This window comes from Carcharhinus amblyrhynchos, chromosome 15, assembly GCF_965287045.1.
Source record: "Carcharhinus amblyrhynchos chromosome 15, sCarAmb.v2.hapA, whole genome shotgun sequence".
NCBI classification, from domain to species: domain Eukaryota; kingdom Metazoa; phylum Chordata; class Chondrichthyes; order Carcharhiniformes; family Carcharhinidae; genus Carcharhinus; species Carcharhinus amblyrhynchos.
The window spans coordinates 71,604,084-71,611,782 of NC_137338.1; positions in this window are offsets into that span (position 1 = coordinate 71,604,084).

The window sequence follows — 7,699 nt, forward strand, 5'->3', positions numbered from 1 at the left end:
CCGGGCTGCAGAAAGCAAAGAAAGCAGCTTGGGAGCAAAAAGCAGGAGCGATGGCCCCCACACACATCACTGTTTTTCGTATCTACACACCCCCCCCCACTATCTACACACATAGCTGTCCCCCTTATCCAACCCCGCTACCTACATACACCACTGTCCCCCTTATCAACCCCCCCACTACCCTCACGCATCACTGTCCCCTTTATCCACCCCCCACTATCCACACATACCACTGTCCCCCTTATCCACCCCCCTACTACCCACACACACTACTGACCCCCTTATCCACCCCATCACTACTGCACACATCACTGACCCCTTATCCAACGCCCACTACCCATACACATCACTGTCCCCCTTATCCATCCCCCCCACCCATACACATCACTGTCCTCCTTATCCATCCCCCCACTACCCATACACATCACTGTCCCCCTTATCCACCCCCCCACTACCCACACACAGCACTGTGCCCCTAATTAACTCCCCCACCCTACCCACATACATCACTGTTCCCCTTATCCACCCCCCCCACTACCCACACACATCACTGTCCCCCTTATCCACCTGCCCAGTACCCAGACCAATCGCCTGCAGAGTATCAGCAGACACCCCAGCTCCCATCCGCGCCCCCACCAGAGATTTGTCTGCCCCTCCACCAGAGATCCATCTGCCACCTCACCCTCCCCCTCGCCGAGCCTGAGATACATATGACCCATCTCTCCCCCCACAAACCCCCCCCCCCCACCAAAGAATGGTCTGGCCTCACTCACTCCCCCCACCCAGACAACAATCTAGCCTCACCCCCCACCTCCTCCAGAGAATGGTCTGGCCTCACCTCACTCACACCCTTCCACCCCCAGAGGAACACCTGACCCATCTCCTCCTTTCCCCGCACCAGACAACAATCAATCAGACCCCTCCCTCCACCACCAGAGATACATCTGACCCACCTTCTTCTCCTCCCTCTCCCCCACCAGACAACGATCTGGCCTCAACAACCACCCCCCCCACCCCGCCCCCCGCCACCACCACCACCACCACCTCTGATCTGAGTCAGAGAGCCATTGGAAGCTCTGAATGCGCTCTTCAGCAGCTGGACCGTTCAATTCAGACTTTTATTTAGCAGGTCCATCATGGCGCAGTTCCAGATCAGCAAATGCAGTGGTAAAGGGGAAAATACTGATAAAGTTAGGCGGGTAGTTAATTAATTCAACTTAAATGCATGCAGATGCATTTAAATCACCCTTTCACCTGTTTTGGACACTAATCAAATCACCGCCATTCCCAGGTTTCGCTAAAGTGGCTATCTGCGCGGACACGGGTGCATTAATGGACTCACACCCGACTTTACCATGTTTTCACAGCCGAAAATGGGCACGAGGCAATGGTAAAATAGGACCCATAGTTTGCAATTTTAACAAATATTAGTCAAGCTCCTCAGGCATTATGGCAATCTGCCTTTCCTTTTATACATTTTTTTACTCCGTTGCTTCTCTACCATTTTCTCTTTTTGCTTATCTCTATTTTCACAGCTGCATCTTCTCCTTTATTCTTTTGCCTTTCAGGTGTGAGGTATTAGATTGTGTTGTGTAAAATGGCAGGAAAGGAACTGCATTTTCGGTGAACATTGCAGGGGAAATGTTGTCTTCAATGCATCCCTGTTCATTCCCTCCTGCAATAATTTGTATTTCCTTCGTTTCCTTGCCCCATTGTTTCCCCTACCCATTCATGACCCCACTACTTATTCTCATTCCTTTCATCTCCTCACTCCTATCATTGTGCATACCTCTTCCCATTTGAATTGTGTATTTAACTCTCAAATCTTTACTTACCTTGTTTCCATTGTTTGTCATTGACCCTTGCCCTTAGCCCACCATCACATCCTCCCATTAAAAATGGTGCTGAGAAACAAGAGGCCTATTCTCAGTGAGATTCATTCCTCCCCTTCTATCCTCCTTTTCTGTTTCCTTCCTGCAAAGGGATTTAATTTGTTTACAGAATTCAAGTTGTTCTTTTTTAAAGAATCAAGTTTATCTTTTTCTCTATTTGTCATGATTTTTTGCTCTGTTTCTGTGTCTCTCTTTACCCCTTAGCTTAATGTGTTTAATAAATTAAAAGGATGTAATCAGAACACTTGGGGGTTATTTTGTTATGGGATGAAAACAAGGCAGAACAAATATTGGAGAGTTAAGAGAAAGATAAGTGACAGTGGAGGTATGAATTTAAGGGATGAGTGAGGAGTTCAAATGCAAAGTGGTATGACTAGTGGTAAGAGTGGAGGGGTGATAGAAATGAGAATAAATAATGTGATGGAGAATGGGAAAGGGATATAGTGGGGACAAGTAAGTGAAGAAAGCACAAATGATTGCACGAGGGAATGGGAAGGAAACCATTAATGGCAAAATATTCCATGCAATTGAGTATGGTAATATGGTGATTATAGACTGCACTAGTAACCTACAGGACTGGACTAATGATTTGGAGACAGAGTTCCCCAAGAGCAACTGAAGAACTTGAATGCAGTAATTGAAATGAATCTCAAATTTAAGAACTATATAATAGTGATTTTGAAACTGTCATAACTATGCATTTGGATTATAAATGCCCTTTAGGAAAATAAATCTGTTATCCTTACCCCATCTGACTTGTGTGTGATTTCTGCTTACAGAAATGCAGTTGGTCCGTAACTGCCCTCTGAAATGTCTTGATAATTCAGTCAGTTGTGTCCAACTACTGCAAAAAGGCTTGGTGCCTGGCATCAGTTTAGGCACCCAACACACCAAAGGCACATCTGTCCAGTCAACCATGCAAAGTTCTCCTCATTATTATTTAGGGACTATATCAAGATTTGTAATGGTAGACCTTGCTCAAGGTAATGGGACACAAGGCAAAAAGGGCTATTTCACAATGTGGGGACGGAGATGGAATTGTTATTGAATGAATGCCCCAGAAATTTATGTCAGAGCCTCGTGATCTACACAAGTAATCTGGACTGTGATTTAGTGCCAGTGAACTAAGTTTGAAGATGGGGAACAGAAAGTCTCAATGTCTTAGATGAGAAACAAAGAGCATTTAGATCTGAGTAGATGAGGTCCAATGCAGCAACTTAAATTTATGTAGAGCCTTTAACATACTGAAATGTTCCAGAGGGCTTCACAAGAGTATTATAAAACAGAGTGTGACAACAAGCCACATAAGGAGGTAGTAGGTCAAGTGAAAGAGGCAGGTTTTGATGTGCCTGAAAGAAGGAAAATGATTTGAAGTTTATTTATTAGTGTCACAAGTAGGCTTATATTAACGCTGTGATAAAGTTAATGTGAAAATCTCCTAGTCGCCATACTCCGGCACCTGTTCTGGTCCAATTGAGGAGAATTTAGCATGGCTAATGCATCTAACCAGCACATCTTTCAGACTGTGGAGGGAAACCACAGCACCCAGAGGAATCCCTCGCAGAGACGGGGAGAACATGCAGACTTTGCACAGACAGTGACCCAAACCAGGAATGGAACCCAAGTCCCTGGCACCGTGAGGCACAGTAAGAAGTCTCACAATACCAGGTTAAAGTCCAACATGTTTATTTGGTATCACAAGCCACTAGCTTTCGGAGTACTGCCCCTTCATCAGGTGAGTGGGATTTCAGCACTGCTGTGAGGCAGCAGTACAAATCACTGTGCCACCATGCTGCCAAGAGGTAGAGAAGCAGGGAGATGTTGCAAGCGTATTCCGAAATCTAGGGTTTATGCAATCAAAGGCATGGCCACTAATGGCAGAGTGATTAAAATTGGAGAGGAACAGGATGCCAGAATTATATATTTTGGAGGGTTGTGGAGAGAGAGGAGATGCAAAGATAGGGAAGGTGATGCCTTGATTAGAGAATCTTAAAATCCAGACGTACCTTGATTGGGAAGCAATATAGGTTAATGAGTAGAGAGATGTTCAGGGAACGGAACTTGCTGTGACACAGATAGCAATGTTTTGGATGACCTTGAGATTAAGGAGCATTTGAGCAAGTGATGACACTTCTTGCATATGGGGTTATCAGGACACGTGAAAGTCCTGGACTTCCTATATCTGCAGGAATTGCAGGCAACTGATTCCAGCTGTTGCATTATTGTACTTAAAAGTCTATCTACTTATGTTTCATGTGCATATAAATATGTATTTATATATTAAAGCATGCAGCACCTACTTATATAAATGTGTAGGTATTTATATGTTTGTATACATGTTTTTAGTTTAACATTCCCTTACTCATGTATTATTTAATTGTTCATCTAATTCAGATTTTCATTTAATCCAATTTGGATGCCTGTAATGTTGATATACTTTACAGAGTCAATTTTCATTTTAGTTCAAATTCATCACTCTGGTTATTTATATATTTACGTGTTACTCCTTGCGTTAAATTATTGGCCTTCTTCTTTCTTCAGGCTCCAAATTCCCATTCTCAGCCTATTTCATTTACCACATGCACGTAACTCAGTCTTCAAGCTGTCTGCTTTCAGATCACAATGATCAGTTACTGTTTACTCAGTAGATTCAAACATTAATTTCAGCCTTTCAACACCTTACATATTTTCTCACAGAAAAACATAAAATCTCAAGTAAAATCTCAAGTTTTTTTTTCAAAATAATTCATTTTCTCTAGCTAAGGACGTGACAACATCCTCTAAGAGATATTCATGCCAAGTAAATGAGACAGAGATCTAAAGTGTGCAATGTTAATATTGCAAAGCTCAGATTAACTGTGGTGGATCAAATTATAAATCTACAAAATGCAAATACAAAGGGCCACAATGGGAGAAAACAAAATTGTATGGTAGAATCTGTCATGGGAATAAAGTCTCAAGAAATGCAGAAATTAATTAAACCCCACTATTGAGACACAAGAAACTGTCCAGGAACTGAAATCTTAAAGGGGTAAAGAAACAATCAACTATTAAAACAGAATTTTGTAGAATAACTCATTGAGGGCGATTTTCAGTCCATGCTCTCCTTCTGTGGGAATGGTGGCGCGCACGCGTGCTCAAAATTTGAAAAGACTCAGAAAGCTTTATTCACGGTATCAAGTTTTCGAGTTCCAATCTTCAATCCCCCTCGCCAGCAGAGTGGCATGAAACATGCCGTGGGACCCTAGGATGCTCATTTTATTACATTAGTGTGTCATTAGTGAGCACTCTCTCTGGGACTTCCCCTTTTACTGGATATTCAGTGGGCACTGACGTGATGTCACACCGGCACACTTACAACAGTTTCATCTCGGAGTGAACCTGTCATTGGGTCTCCTGAAGGCTTGGCACTGCCCTTTGACACAGATTGGCATTGCACCATGCCTATGCCACCCTGGTAGTGCCAACCTGTGCAAGGTGGCAGGCCCCAGTGGGAACCTAATGGGAGGGATTCATTCAGATTTGGTTGTGGTCCAGGAGCAGATGAAGAAGAAAGGGATGCCGGTGTTGGTCATTGCAGGGGGAGGCCAGCTCTGTCTATGAGGAAGGGGGGCTGGGCGGTGATTGGAGGAAGGAGGATAGGGGCCAATAATCAGTGGGAGAGAAGTCCCTGATACTTCCGTAGTGAGTTGGAGGGGAAGGTAATTTCCTGCAATGACTGGGGCATCCTTTTAAGACGATGCCCCAATCTCAGTGCTTTGCCAGTGTGCTGAGACGCACACAACACCACCCCCCAGCCCACCCCTCACACCCGACCTTGATTTGTTTTGACAGAGTTTTATAAGATGTGGAGAGAAAACTGGCATGTTTCCAGCAAGAAAACCCATTTTCTCCCCAGAAAGAACACTACCATTTCTTGGTAAGATTCCCCACATAGTCTCTGTCAGCATCTGAAATTATAGAAAGGGCAATTGGTCTGTATCATTACAGGTAACAACATCATTAATGCATCTCTAAAAATTTATTCTGGCTAGTAATTCTAGCAAAAACATAAATACAGAGAATCCAAATTGCAGCCTAAATAGAAATTCTGTCTTGTACAGCCCCAGTGAATTTAAAGAAATGCGCCCACAGGTATCATTGCTAGTCTTATCTTTAAGAAGTCTCACAACAACACCAGGTTAAAGTCCAACAGGTTTAATTGGTACTACAAGCTTTCGGAGTGCTGCTCCTTTATCAGGTGAGTGGACAGTTGGGTTCACAAACTGGGCAATATAGATACAGACTCAATTGCAAGAGAATGGTTCGAAAATAAGTGAGTTTTATCTTTGCATACACTATATAACCTTTTGCAAAATCTTAGTTGTTTTTGCTAGAGAGACAACACAGAAAGTTTATTCCCACAAGATTCCTCTACCGAAGGTTTCAGTTCCTGTAATCCCCAAATACTTTGCTTATACTCAAAGAGTGGGTTTAGTTAGTGTCTGTACATAAGAACATAAGAAATAGGAGCAGGAGTAGGCCGTCTAGCCCCTCGAGCCTGCCCCGCCATACAATAAGATCATGGCTGATCTGAAGTGGCTCAGTTCCACTTTCCTGCTTTCTCCCCATAACCCTTAATCCCCCTGCCTACCAAAAACCTATCTACCCGCGTCTTAAATATATTCAGCGAGGTAGCCTCCACCACTTCAACGGGCAGAGAATTCCAGAGATTCACCACCCTTTGAGTGAAGAAGTTCTTTAAGTTTCTTTAAAACCTTGCATTTACTTTCACAACCACTTGATGTCCCAGTGCTTTACACTCAATGCAGTACTTTTGAAATGTGGGAAACACTGCAACTAATTTGTGCACAGCAAACTCCCACAAACAACGAACATCTAGTTTTGATATCTTCTTGATTGAGGCTAAATATTGGCCAGACGCCACAAATATTTTCCCTGCTCTTCAATATAGTGCCATGGGATCTTTTGCAGCCACCCGAGAAGACAGACAGGGCTCAATTTCAGCAAAAAGATAGCCCTCCCTCAGTACTGCTCTGGAGTGCCTTGATTTTTGTGCTCAAGTCCTGGAGTGGGATTTGAACTCACAACCTTCTAACTCAGAGACAAAAGCTGCAGCTTTTCTTTATGTAGTACTTTATGGTATACTCCAAAGTGCTTCGTAGCTCAGCAATGACTTTATGAAATATAGTCGCTGTTGTAATTTTGGAAATAGAACATAGAACATTACAGTGCAGTTGTGCTGACCTGTGAAACCAATCTAAAGCCCATCTAACCTATAATATTCCAATATCATCTGTATGTTTATCCAATGATCATTTAAATGCACTTAATGTTGGCGAATCCACTACTGTTGCAGACAGGGCATTCCATGCTCTTACTACTCTCTGAGTAAAGAGCCTACCTCTGACATCTGTCCTATATCTATCACCCCTCAATTTAAAGCCATGTCCCCTCGTGCTAGCCATTTCCATCAGAGGAAAAAGGTTCACACTGTCCACCCTATCTAATCCTCTGATCATCTTATATGCCTCTATTAAGTCATCTCTTAACCTTTTTCTCTCTAATGAAAACAGCCTCAAGTCCCTTAGCTTTTCCTCATAAGACCTTCCCACCATACCAGGCAACATCCTGGTAAATCTCCTCTGCACCCTTTCCATTGCTTCCACATCTTTCCTATAATGCAGTGACCAGAACTGTACGCAATACTCCAAGTGTGGCCACACCAGAGTTTTGTACAGCTGCAACATGACCTCATGGTTCCTAAACTCAATCCCTCTACCAATAAAAGCTAACACACCGTACAC